The sequence below is a fragment of the Notothenia coriiceps genome, unplaced genomic scaffold, assembly GCF_000735185.1.
Source record: "Notothenia coriiceps isolate Sejong01 unplaced genomic scaffold, NC01 NC01_scaffold00011215, whole genome shotgun sequence".
NCBI classification, from domain to species: domain Eukaryota; kingdom Metazoa; phylum Chordata; class Actinopteri; order Perciformes; family Nototheniidae; genus Notothenia; species Notothenia coriiceps.
In genome coordinates this window covers 11,521-26,168 of record NW_011343916.1, presented here as the reverse complement: position 1 = coordinate 26,168, position 14,648 = coordinate 11,521, and the positions used below count along the sequence as shown (strand labels likewise).

Below are 14,648 nucleotides of genomic sequence, written 5' to 3'. Positions count from 1 at the left end.
GATAAAGTAGACTATAGGCAAAAAAAGACCTTTTTCATAGTGCCTTTTATTGATCGGGTCTGTGGCCCCAAGATCTCAGTTTCATCCAGTAGAGGGCTCCCTCTAGTAGGGTGAGGTTATTGGTTATCAATTAAAGCCAGTTAAACAAAACAAAAACAAATAGATTGATTAAAAATATTTTACATTCAACANGTTAAAGGAACTTGCCAGTATCCCTTTAACATGTCCAGCTTACTGACAAATTGTGCAGGACCAAACCTGTTACCGCTCATTGATGACTGCATCGATGAAATTGGTCCTGCACAATTTGTCAGTAAGCTGGACATGTTAAAGGGATACTGGCAAGTTCCTTTAACACAGCGTGCGTCCGATATCTCGGCGTTGTGACACCTGACAGTTTCCTTCAGTACACTGTGATGCCTTTCAGTATGTGTAACGCATCTGCCACCTTTCAGAGGCTTGTAAATCTTGTATTAGGAAATGTTCCAATCTGTAAGGCATATCTGGACGGCATTGTTGTCTATTCTAATGACTGGGCTAGCCACATGTCTACCTTAAGAGAAGTTTTTAAATGCTTGTCGGGCGTATCCCTAACGCTTAACCTTGCCAAATGTGAGTTTGGAAAAGGTACCGTTCTCTACCTTGGTCATCAGGTTGGTCGAGGGCAGGTGTTACAATTGCCTCCCTCCCAGTGCCATCCACCAGGAGGGAACTTCGCCGCTTCCTAGGAATGGCAGGGTACTATCGCCGTTTCTGCAGAAACTTCTCCTCGGTGGCGGCCCCACTCACTACGTTGACCAGTCCCTCAAAGCCTTTTGTTTGGTCCGGTGAGTGTCAACAGTTGTTTGAGAGCCTAAAAGGTATTCTGTGTTGCACTCCTGTTCTTTCTGCCCCAGACTTTTTGAAGCCATTCAAGCTTGAGGTCGATGCCAGTGGAGTTGGGACAGGGGCTTTTCTTCTACAAGAAGATGCACAGGCCATCGATCACCCCGTGAGTTACTTCTCCCGAAAGTTTAACAAACATCAGTTGAAGTACTCTAGGATTGAAAAAGAAGCTTTAGCTCAATTTTTTGCCTTGCAGCACTTTGAGGTGTATCTTGACTCCAGTGTAAAATCTATTAAGGTATACACTGATCACAATCCCCTGGTTTTTCTTGCAAGGATGTACAACCACAATCAATGCCTTATGCGTTGGTCATTGATTGTCCAGAACTACAACCTTGACATAAGCCATAAAAAGGGGGCCGATAATGGTCTCGTGCTATGTAAATGTTGTTGTCAGGTCCAAACATACTGTTTGGATTTATGTGTGGGGTTGTTACGTGCCAGGCAGGCTGTACTTGTGTGGTTTTCCTTCTCCCTGTCTTCCCCACAGCTGATCAGTACCTGCCTGTGCACCTGAGTCTGATGGCTGATTGGATCCTCCCACCCTCAGCTGGCCTATCAGTAGCCAGGGCCGACCATAAAGGAGGCACCCAGGAAGTCTTCTCCCTCTCTCTCACTCTGGGCCTGTTGCTGATGGAGGAGCCTGAATTCGACTGCAGTGTTTAGAAGATCGTTCTACTTTGTTTGTTCTGACCTTTGTGAACGTGTGTGTTGAGAGGTGGAGGAGTTAGGTAAGTCTGGGTACCCGGTAAAGTCCCCGATGTACTGGTACCCTGTACATTTCTCATCATGTAGGGAACTACTGTTTAGACACACTTGGTTAGCAGATTGTTGCCACCCCTGTATTCTGTTTTGTCCAGTTCTGAGTAGTTTAGTTAGTGAGGGTTTTTGTTTGAGTTTTGGTTTCAAAGGATAGATGTAGAGAGGCCTGGTTTTGTTATGCTTATTTCTTTTGTTTGGCACAGTCTCCTTTGTCTCCTCCTCCTCCTCCTCCTCCTCACACAGAGTATTTCTGTTCAATTATAGGTTTACAAGGAATAAACCTTTTGTCAACCTTTACACTGACTCCCTCATTTTTATTGGTTGTGTGTTGTCTCCAGGTCCCGTAGACTTTAGTGGGGACGTAACACTCCCAAAAAAGGTGATTCTTTTATAACTTGTCTGATGGTCTCTTATTTCTGAGCCCGTTGGACTGCATAATGGCAATGTCAGCATTTTCCCAGATCAGAGCAATAAGTCTGGAGAATAAGATTCATGGCCACACTTATACAAAAGTTATCCTTTGAGGTGAATAGAGATAGGGGATTATAGTAAGCTCTGTCGTTTTGTAGGTGCAGCTGAACATCTTTGCCACCCTTCACCCAGGTCAGCAGAGAGGCTGGAGCTCGGCCACGTTGTGTCAGTGCTCTCGGGGGGGGGGGCTCAGTGGTGCCCCACCCCTCTGCAGAACCCCTCAGTACCTGCCAATGCCAACAGACTAGGAGTTCAACACCTGCTGTGACAGAGTTGGTGGAGGGTAAAGCTATCATTAGCAGATACCATGGAGACTTTCACCTGCACCAATTCGTTCCCAAGGAACAATGTCAAACCCCATTTGCCAGTGGAGGAGAGCCAAGAAAAAGGAACATTTACCTAATGATATACCTTACACAGAGTCGCCGGACATTTGTAGACCATTAGTTAAAAGCCTGTATGAGCAGCACACACTCACTCCAAGAGACACCTCAATACCTTCAGGACTGAACAAGCACGATTTAGCTCATACTGTGTGGAATCTTAATTCATTCAGACCTCTCCCACAAGCCAGGCTGAAAAGGTATTAATTTAATAAACCTGTAAAGAAAAACCTTGTCTGGAAGCAGAGTAAATGGCAGTGATGGATTACTCCAAGCTCAGAAACTTAATTTTACGAAAATCACTTTAAACCTTGAACGCTGAGGACCTGAAGTATTTATGAGAAAGTGAGGCTGTTTCAGTGGAGGAGTAAGGAGGGGAGGAAATCACCTCACTCACTCCCCAGGGTCACGGCAGGTGCTGGTCGATTTGGCAATACCTTAAGGTGGACCTATCATGCTATATTTGAAAAATATATTGTAGGGCCATACCTATACAAAACATGTCTGTGAAGGTTTTTTTTCAAAATACCAAACGGTTCACCCATTGAAGCCATCCTTCATACTGCTCAAACCCCTCTTTTGAAGCCCTGTTAGAGAAATGTGGATCTTGGGTCCTTGGCTTGAAAAAAAAAATAAAGAACAGGAGGCGGAGCTAATGCCTGATCAGAATTCTACCGAAGATAAAGTTAAATTCGGTTGTGATAAAACGCCATCCTGTTCTAAACCACATCAAGGATTATTTCTGAAACAGTATGGAGCTCAAATGCTATATCTCTTGCAGGTTTATCACAAGGTGAGTTCTTTTTTTATTTCCTGCTTTTTAAACGCATGTGCTCTTCAGTAGAGGTTAGCTCTGAGTGTTAGCGAGGCTTGCTAATGTAAACAAAGACAAGATTACGTCCAAAACACGTCAGGCATTGTTTCTGATAGCAACTTTCTGTGGGTCCGCCGACGTCACAGCGGATGGAAATCTGTATCCGCTCGTTGTACACCCGTTTTTAAAAGATTTGGGTACGGAGGAAAAGAGGTTTTATTTTCTGACGCTGCGTGAGTTCCCCGACGCACCGGGGACACATATGTATGACAGACATCAAAGTGCATTTTGCATGATAGGTCCCCTTTAAAGGCTGGACATGCACACATACTGTATGTGCATGCAAACATCTCACACATAGTGATTTTATGGCGGAAATTAAAGATGCAGAGGGTGCATGTGCTGCGGACGGTTCATAAAGACATTAACAGACGGGAAGATCGAAGTGCGCCCGACAGCAGCACTGAGCGATGGGACTAGATCATGAGACCGATCAATAGTGGCCTTAGATGGAAGTGATGGCATGCAGTACACGACGGAGCGACCCTTCATCAGGATGCTCAGACAGCAGCTGACAGAGACGTCAGGCGGGGGGGCGAACAAAGAGGAAGGTCTCTGGTCTGGTGTCAGGGCCCATTCACACAGACAGGACCGGGCTCTGGCTCCAGCATCAGCTAAGTAACTCTCACGGAAGTGGGGAGCCTATCACAAGGAGCATCTATTTCATTTCACTGTCTCCTGTAATTGAGACAGGATGATATACAATGTAAACTCATTAAGGTACAAGTTAAATGGAAATTAAATCAAAGGGGTGGTGCTCCGTTTGTGTGTTTGTGGGTAAAGAGATGGAGTGAGAGAGAAGGGCTGCAAATGAAGTAATGAGACTGCTAGACTATCAACTCGTCCGAGGTATTGATTCTGACACACACGCGTGCAACTAACAGCTGCAAAAACCAACCTCTCTGAGTGTTTGCTAAGGAAAGCCTGAAATAGTGTCGCTGTGAACAACTTATACTGCTGTGCAAGGCCTCTAAATAATTGATTGGTACTCTTGATTGATGTTTTGATTGCACATCTACAACAGAGCGACTTTGCTTGGTGAAAATTTCCAGCACATTATTGTACAGAGTGTAGCAGCCCTGACACCATTACATTGGCGTCCAAGATTATTTATTGTGCTATGATTTAGAAAAAAAATCTCTATATTGCCAAGGCTCAGATTACTGTGCATAGTGCCCATTTATTTAATCAAGCACACCTGAACATGAGACTTTTGTTAAGGGGTTTATTTTTCTTCATTTTTTAAAACCAGATTTTTTTCAACAGCTTTCATATCATGTGACCTCTTGACATCAGATCAATACAGAAGTCTAATATTATACTTGAAGAGTAAGACACGCCTCTTTTCACGGGATTAGAACCCTAAATATTAAATGTTATGAAAATCCAGGACTTCTTTAATCTGTCTAAAGTCTACATTTCTTTCAATAATTCCATTTTATGTAAATTAGTTTTATACAACGTATTTATTATGTTTTATTAATGTGTCACTTTAGTTGTTTAGTTCAGTAATTCCCAACCAAGGAAGGACGAACTACAACAATAATCCTGTCATTTTTGTGGCTGTTTATGTGTCATATGAAACCTATTTGCTTTATTGATCAGTGCTCTTGTTTCCTAACATTGGTCTGACTTTTTAGGCTACCCCTCCCATTTATATGTATAACATTTTTAAATTGTATGTTCTTTGTTATCGTAAGAAAAAAAAATATGATTACTTTTAAGTGGCAAAGTTCTTCAAAGATTCTTTAATAAATAAATAAAAATGTGTATAACAAGACCATATAGAAAGGTCCCTATACCTGCAGGTCAGGACACGCCATAGGTACGTTTTTCAAAGATAGCCTAAACATTTTTTTTTAAATACTTGTAGAAATGTTTTATTATTATAATGCTCATTCTCCAAGTGGCAGACATCTCATTAATCTCATGCTGGCTGTTGAAACTGGAGAAAAACATTTGAATCGAATGTATCCTTTGAAGGTGTGAGGGGCAATGTCAGATACACGGCAGCATTTTAAAATGATACTACTAGACTCAGGGTTTCTGTCTCCTCTCAATTACTCTCTCTCTGTACTGATAACTATATAGCCCCGTGGTACCTCCAGAATAAACTTCAACCAATTCACACCAATCTGCTGAACTCAGCAGGCCTGGGCAGGGGAAAATGGACCTCTACTGTGCGCCTGCAGGCTGCTGAACAGCAGAGGATGAAGGACTTCAACTCATTCAGGCTGTTCAAACTCTCTGTGTCACACTTGCTCCTTGCTTCATGTATGTGAATAGGAATTGTATTTCTTTCCTGATATATGCAATTTATTTCACTTGAGATCTTCTCTTCTGCACTTCAGTGAAATCACAGGTTGGGTATCTGCCCAGGTTGCTTGGAATTCAAGACAAATGCCAGCATAACAACTGGGTATATGGTTTCCTGTGTAACCACTGCTGAGTCGTAAGATAAGATAAGATGGTACTTTATTGATCCCAATTTGGTTGTGTTATCTTATAACAGCCAAAAGAAACAAAGACGCCCTGAGAGAGCAAAACCAGCTATGCAATAAATATGCTGATTAAAGGAAATGAAATTATCATAGGTAATCAATTGTACATTTTATTTTCAAATCTCTTCTCTATTAATCTCTGACAGTCTCAGGCCTAGGGGAATTATCCCTTTTGTGGTAAATTAACAAATCAAATGAAAATGCCTCATTGATTTGATGGCAATAAATAAAGTTTAGGCTTAAGAATTCCCTCTGGGTATAAGTAAACTAATTTATTTTCTTCTTATGAAAATGCAGCCAGGCGGTTTCCAAGTGCTATCAGCTATCGTCTCACCACTCCTTGCATCCTACACTATCGGTACAAGCTAGCAGAGGGGAGTCGGAGCTGGTCTTTGCCAGAGAAATGGGCCACGGATACTAAGCAAATGGAGATGGATGGGGCTCATGGGCAGAGCAGCAGACAAACTGTCCCCTGATAAATGGGTTTTCACCAGGACACTTGATCTCTCTCGCTCTCAGTCTAAAAAGCAATCTCACACTTTACATGTCTGTGAATATTAACAAACCCTCAAACCCCACACTCAAATGTCACCTATTGTGTCGCACATGGTGCCAGGCAAGAGAGACAATTTGATGGAGAGGACTGTTCCTCTGTGTGTTTGAAATAGAGTCAGGAGGGGGAGGTAGTGAGGGGAGAGAAATCCTGCTCTCTTTTCAAAGATCCATCAACACAGCACAGGTATCGTACGGCTGTTCTTTCAAAGCCCCGTGAAATACTGCTGCTGCCAAGATTCACAGCAAACTTTGTCAAGGTCCGTCAGTGCTGTATTTTATGGAATAGATTTTCGAATGATTTCTTTTTCATTCAACCTTGAGTCTGATTCTGTATCTTTGATTATACAGTATGCTTGTTAATATACTGCTCTATTAATGCATTACAGTGACTGCAGAATGTTGGTTCATTACGGAAGTCTGAACACTGTTGAGTAATGTATTTTCTCTGAGCTGGACTGAGCTCACTTAAGCTTATATATTATCCGACATTTCCCCGGACACTGTATCAGGAACTGTGGCTGTCAACATGCGACGTGGCACAGGGTTAATCCCACACCACCATCCAACATGGACAGATATGACATTATACTTCCTTGAATTTTGCAGCTAAAGAGTGTAGGAGAGTCATCCTCCCGCCAACATTCTCTTTATCTCCTCCTCTCCAGTCAGAGTGACAGGTTGACCCATATGAACCCTCTGTCATTGCTGCGGCGCCTCAGACCTCTCTGCATGGCCCCTGGAGATCAGCGGCATATGGTACTGACGCTGAGGGCGGCAGGCTGATCTGGGGACGATAACCCCGGACAAGTGCAGCACGCGCAGGGAGATGCTATCCAGGAGCCTGTCATGATGACTTAAACCAGGTTTGAAAATAATTAAAGTAGCGAAATTCGGTTAGGTGCTCGATTCAATCAAAACATAGACAAATGACAGAGCATTCAAGTCTATTAAAAGAAACCCCATATTCTGTGGTTTCCTGAAACATGATCCTCTATAAAGGGCAACCCCTTTAAATAATGCAAATGAGATGGTAATTAAGTGACCAAAGGTGGATGTGAAACCACAACGCTCTCATCTTTCTAGCACGTTCTAGAGAAGATGGTGCTGCCAACATCTATTAGTATATCCATCCAGCTCACCACTGCACAGAATCTGCAAGGACTGCATGTGCCCCTTGTAGTCCGCAAGAACATCCACCTCCTACATAGCCGCCCACGTTTCCCGATAAAGAGCCACGAGGAGCTGCCATGCAATACTAAAAGCGCATCTCTGGTATGTCATCTTCTGCTGTTTTTTTCACAACCGTAAGAATCAAAACAAATCCACGGCCTCAACATGAAAGATAAGAGTCTTGTTTTTCCAATCATTGGTATTTGGTTTGAAGCTATACCTTTGACCATGTCCAGATCCAAACTAAAGCACTGACAAGAGATATGCACTTCACCAGCAAGTTATGGTAATGATCAAACTGAAATCAGAATGACCTGTTCATGTTCTACCACAGGATAAAGTCACGTCAACAAAATGATATCATTAGAATATAAAAACATCTCAGGAATAGGGCTGCTATATATACAGTGTCACAAATATATCGATATTTTGATACTTAAAACTGAACCTTTTTTTGATTTTCGATACGGGAAGTGTTGCTTTTCCTGGTTTTTAATGCTGCCTTACAGCAAAGTTATGTAATGCATTTTCTGACCTTACCGGACTGTTTTCTTTTTTGCCTTTGCCAACTTTGTTATATACCAATAGTCAACCCTACAACACTGACGCAATCTTGGGGTATTTTTTATATACATATTGCCTGGCCCTACACAGGAATCTCAGTCATAGTAGCTTGAGAAAAAAAAACTGTCCTGCTCATTCTCAGAATACGCTGCAACACAATGAAATACATTCTTGTACACAATCATTTACAGAGTGCTAAAGTTAGCCTCCAGAATGCAGACTGTGACTACACATACCAATGAACAAGAAAAAAAGAGTTATCAGAGCAAAACAAACCAGACAGTTTAATGCTTTGCCATTAGGATAGTCTTTTTCAGTTTAAAATATTGCTGCATACAACACATCCCACCTTTTTGCCATTCCTCACACATGAGTCACAGACGCAGCCAGAAACTGTGGCGACGAGCTCTTCCAAAAGACACATGTGAGCATGAAACTGTGATGACAGGTATGTCCTGGAATGCTTGTGACCTGAAAATCAGGAATTCCAATCTAAAAAGCTCATCGAACGAGACTCGCATTGATGTCAGATTGCACTCTGTCTGCACCAGTCCGCTGAAGTCTTTCAGACTGCCTGGACTCTGAGATCAGAATGAATGGCTCCTCACTTTAATGTGAAACATCATTCACTTGACAAATCCCTCAGAGAAATATCTTGGCAGGGAATAACTTTTCCACTGCAAGATGCCAAATCCCAGGGGACCAGGGTGTCATATGGTGCTACTTGAGAGTGCCCACTGTGATGATAATTTTGCTGGGCTGCCAGATCCTGCCCTCTGTTGTGGCATTGATATGTGTTTTCTTTCCCCTTTGTGAGCAACACAGAGAGAGAAAGCTAAGAGGTAGGATGAGAGAGTGGGTGTTTGGGACAGGACCCATCTGTCCCTGCCCCGTCCCACAGAGCCATGGACCGGGCCAGACCAGGCAAAGTCCAGCTGACACACCGTCAGCTGACACACCAGGGCTTGGATGGTAAAAAGCAGGATGCTCTAATTAAGCCTATGCTGTTTCTCAACTTTCTCTGCATGGATGCCATCATCGCAGTTTGCCAAAGGGTTGTGAGTCACGCTTCATGAGTGGAGAGCCGTGGACACTTGCTACAGGGGGGGTGTAGCAGGGGCGCGTCCTGTCCTGAGAATACTGAGCTTGCAGCGTGCCGATAAGAAAACAACACAACCCTGGACAAGCAGGCCTGGTGGACAGAAACAGCACCGCTACAGGGCTCTGACATTTCAGGGAAGCTATGGTGCTGACGACTCTCTTTGTTTTCTCCCAGAAATCGACATTATGAACAGAAGTCTGTCTGGTAGTGAGAAATTGCTGTGTCATTAAGCTGAAATGAAAACATCAGTGGGAATATTGTCCATTTAACATGGTGACACTAATACATTCATCACCAAATATCCTCGACTCGCACACTCTAATATAAAATGAGGGGTGATTCAATAATACGGCAGGTGTAATTACCATGTGCAATAACGAGCAGTGGGGGGGGAGTGACGGCGTGCTTTTCTCTACCAGGGTAGATTATAGATTGTGGTAATTGCGATTCTTCCTTAATTATGGATGTAGTACTTCCACCCAACAAGCAAAGTCTCCAACACATATTTCCAGTATGTTAACTATGATTGCAAACATCAGGAACATCGATACATTTTTGTAATTACATTTTGGGTTTTTTATAATATAAATTAATTATAGAAAGACTTCCTTGATGATAATAGTACTAATATGTTTTAAGCATCAGCAAAATGAATGATTTTTGATATGCTCTAAAAGATAAATGTTCACAGATAGATGAGCTTTACATTCCTTGGATGTAACGCCTTTTTTCCAACAGGACCCCACTCAACTAGCTGTATCAGGCAAACCAAACCCCTCACTACTTCTTACCAATAAATAAATCATTCCAAGGGATTGTTTTACAGACTTTTTAGGTGTTTTACTTATCAAACTATCACGCAACAGAAGAAAGTGACGGACGATGTCAAGGTGAATTTGCAGGACGTACCCATCCCTGTTGTCCTCCTCGTCCGGGTTCGAGATGAGCTGGGATCCAGCAAGGGAAATGTCCAGGCCGGCCAAAGGTAGGTCTCTGTAGGCGAAGCTGACCAGCTGGACAGGGGCCTGGTTGTCCTCCTCCACCTGCTGGGAGATCACCTCCAGCTCCGAGACCCTGGACTTTGGAGGAGCCCTAGAGTCACACACAACACAACCAGAGCAGGATTAGAGTCAGTGCGTTGTGTGGTTTAGCATCTTTGACCTCATTATATTGTAGCTAAAGTGTGTGTGTGTGTGTGTGTGTGTGTGTGTGTGTGTGTGTGTGTGTGTGTGTGTGTGTGTGTGTGTGTGTGTGTGTGTGTGTGTGTGTGTGTGTGTGTGTGTGTGTGTGTGTGTGTGTGTGTGTGTGTGTGTGTGTGTGTGTGTATTCACCCTGTGTATTATTGTTAAGCATCAAGGTACAAGGATATTTGGAAGTGTGCTGTTTATTTGAATTACCCAACGAACCTACTTGGGTAATGCTCTGGGTAGCAGAGTGTGATAATAACTACTGGGACTGTGTTTAATTTTGATGAATGAAAACACAAAGATGGTGTGAAATTATCACCTTGCAGTGTTTCCTGGCACCCTCATCAAGGGGCACATTTACCTGGCAAGTCCATTCAGACTGATCTACATTTTCAGCAGTGAAGTAATTTCTAAGCCACAGTAAATATTGCAATTTGTATTCCACATGTGTGGAAACATTTATATTTTCTTTGACAACAAAATATTAAGATGTCAGATTAAACTACAAATCACAAATACTTCTTTAACACTACTTTCCAAGGCACTCATTATTGTTTTCAAATGGTTTTCCAGGCAGCCATTGGCTTTCATTCAGCACTACAGAGTCAAATTCAAACTAGAAACCTTTTTGAGATGAGAGATCTGTTAGTGAACAGTTTTGTGCATTTGCTTTGTTGTCAGCAGTTACCTTCTTAAAAACTCTCCCAGGTTGTGCACCATGCACTCAAGGATGCTCAAAAACGTGTTATTTCAGAATTGATTGCCAACCACACTGACCTTTTTTTTTTTTTTTCATAATCCATTATTTAGCATTTCAAGTTCAATGAATGTGCAAAGAATTATCAGTTAATTACATGACTGTTTTCACGTTTTATATATATAATAGTAAACTTGATGGAAACCAATGGCTGCTTGAAATCAATATGATAAACCTTTGCATGGGTCAACACAAGTACTATCATTCTAAGGAAACAAAGTAATTTACCAGCGAGATAAATGACACTAGAGGGCACAAAAAGTTTGTTTCTTTGTTAGGTTAGCTTTATTTTGCAGAACCAGACAAATTGTCATTGTATCTGCCATTGAAGTCCTGAGACCTAAATGCGCAGGGGGGGCCTGTGATTCTTCGAGCTCAGCCAATAGCAGCCAAGGAGAAGTCATCCTGGCACAGGAGTCTCACACAGCTTGGCAGTCGGCCCAGTGCAGCCAGTGTGGAGACATCAATAACTCCAGTGCTTAACAGTGGAGGAAGGCATTGATTACAAGACAGAGGGAACCAAGGCCACTAGCTTGTTGAATTCTACAACCTCTATGCTGGAGGTTAAGCAGAGTGGGAGGAGACGGTTAGAAGAAGATCACGAGCAATCTGGTAAAAGTTAATGTACGCAGGCCTGCAAAGGAAAATAGGTCTCTCTTTATCCTGACTTACTTCTTGACTAATAGCTGTTTAATGGACTCCGTTGAAAGGTTATTTTGTTATTACCACAGAAAACCAAGAATCACTTGAAATAATATATTGTTTTAAAAATATAGTCTTTGGTTTAGTGACGAAAACTCTTACTATCTTGTGCTCGCCTCACTACATAAAATGCCTTGCCCTTCCTCCTTTGAAACGTGTAATGCGTGTCCTGCTGGATGTGTTGTTTAGCTCGAGGGTCACCAATATATTAACATGCTTGCCACAAAAAACGCCTGTGCATCCTAGTGTTATCTGTGCACTAGGCACCTCTGACCAACCGCAACAAGGACGCTAATCAGTCATGACAGACACAAACTGTTTAGTGCATCAAATTCACATTTCCAGACAATCACAGAGCTGGCCAGGAGCCATTGTGTGCAGAGCCCAGTGGAGTGGCTGGTTGCCATCCTGGGGAGGGAGTGGAGGCTTCACATCTGAACACCCTGCTCTTTTCAACAATGCAGCCAGGACAGCATGCAGCATGCTAAAGGCTGGGGTTTTTTCAGAGGCCTGTGATATTAGCAAACGCCAAGAGGAAGCACAAAGGTTACCATAGAGCATTCATGGCTGGAGGGGCAATCTCACACCCATACTGAGCAAGAGCCGAGGCTTATCATGAAGCTCAGAAGGGGCAAAGAAACATGTTCTATTAAAGTTAATGTTTCTAAATGCATGTCTGGTTTTGATTTATTGTATATTGTATTGTTCTTATTATACTGTTCTTCACAAAAAGAACAACTTCAACCGGTTGTCCTGATTCAATGCATTGCTAAACATATAATACGTTCTTAAGAACTTATAGCATTGGAGGTTTGTTTGTTTTGAGGACTATTGTAGTTTAAAACCCAATTTATGTCTTTAAGGAGGTCTATTTCCTCCTTGTATCTAATTATTGCCAAGTATTGGCTCCTCCAGAGTAAAAGTGATACATAGTTATTTTTACATAATCAATTATTTAGCATTCACATTTCTTAAAAACAAAGTTCAATGAAAGTGCAAAATATTATCATTTAATTACATGACTGTAATCACCAATGGTTTCTACTTAACAGAACAGTAAACTTAATGGTAACCAATGGCTGCTTGAAATCAATATGATAAACTATTGCTCTACAAAACAGGACAACTTCAACCGGCAGTCCTGATTCAATGCATTGTTCAAAGATATAGCACGTTCTTAGGAATTTATAGCATATGAAATGAATTAGTTTTTTGGAGGACTATTGTAGTTAAAAACCCAATTTGTGTCTTTAAGGAGGTCTATTTCCTCCATGTATGTAATTATTGCCAAGTATTGGCTCCTCCAGAGTAAAAGTGATGCATAGCATGCCCCCAGCGTTTTTACATCACTCACTATAAATCACCATGCAGCGATCAATAGATATATAAAGATATAATAGCCTGCTGTGATCACTCCTTTCCAGTTCTAACTTGCACAATTTAGTGCCATTTGTCACAACAAGACAAGCTATTATGAATATTCTCCTTGAATACAAAACTAAGAAAATGTGTCATAAGGTAAACATGATTTAATGTTTTATCTTCTAGAAGCATTCATTTGACTGCACCCTTTTCAGTTACAGTAATGTATAACTGAATAGCAGCCACCATTTGGAGATACTCCCCAGTGAAACACATTCAAGAACGCCTTTATCCACTTGGACATTTTAAATAGAAGCATATTCTTGGCAATCCTCATTGGTTCCATATATCTGAAGTTAAAATGAATTTCACTCGTAATCTATTCCAGCCTCGGTTTTTCTGCAGCCATCCGTAAGGAAGGTACTCCAATACCACTGAAGTCCAATACTGCTGAACTCAGCAGGAGTAAAACAAATGTTATCTTTTAACTCTGAATACTAACACCAGCAGGCATAAAGGAGGCTCAAATGCTGACGTGAGATACATTGAGAGGGAATATGTGACTCTCAGGGTTTTGGTTTGGGCTGCTTTAACCACGAGTCTTTTCATAGTATTGTGTGAAATTAAGGCTATAGTTAAAAGGTGCTGAATCATTTATTTATTTTTCAGGACATGTAATGCCTCATGTTTGCGTAAGCTATATTAATATTTTGTATTTTGCGTATTATTTTTTTTAAAGACAAGTTTGAGATGACTTACATCTGAACCCATTTTTTCTCTCTCAGACAACAATCTTTCTCAGTTGTGGCCGATTGGTGTTTATTTGTAATTCCCCACATTGGCTGTAAAACTGTAGCTGACATATCTCACAGCATAGCAACCTTCAGGTGTTCCTAGCAAGGCCGGATTAGTACCTCCAGGGGCCCCTGGGCACTGAGCACTCATGGCACCCCCCCCCGAACTCACGTACCAACAAGTAACACCATGCCTACCCAATCCTACCAACATGACCAATATTTCAAATTTTCAGTCAATCTGGCATGTCAAATCGCACACCTATTTGTCAAAAGCAGGGATGGAGCCACATAGTTCAACCAAAGTAGGTCTAGCCTTTTGCCCTTTCAGTCAAAAATCACAAGACAAAGATGCAATGGATAAGATCTCAAGACAGTGTATGGCTCAAGAAGACCTAGGTAATATCAATCAAAACCTCAGAACAGCACCCCACTTAATGCCAAAATATGACTGGCTGGCTGTACAAGTAGACGAGGAGTTCTATTTGTCACAAACACAGAGAGTTACAAAAGTAAAATATGTAGTGAAATTGTGTGGTTGCTCAAGGGTGGGGCTGTGATTCGGCTATACACCTCCGC

General features: G+C 41.9%; 1 long non-coding RNA gene across 1 annotated transcript in view; it reads right to left on the bottom strand.

Annotated features, from left to right (window-relative positions):
- The window catches only part of LOC104946594 (uncharacterized), a 29,291-nt gene that overhangs the window by 10,226 nt on the left and 4,417 nt on the right, over nucleotides 1-14,648 (bottom strand). Inside the window, exon 3 of the long non-coding RNA XR_798469.1 lies at nucleotides 10,173-10,359. This is a non-coding gene — a long non-coding RNA (uncharacterized lncRNA). The remainder of the gene's footprint in view (nucleotides 1-10,172; nucleotides 10,360-14,648) is intronic.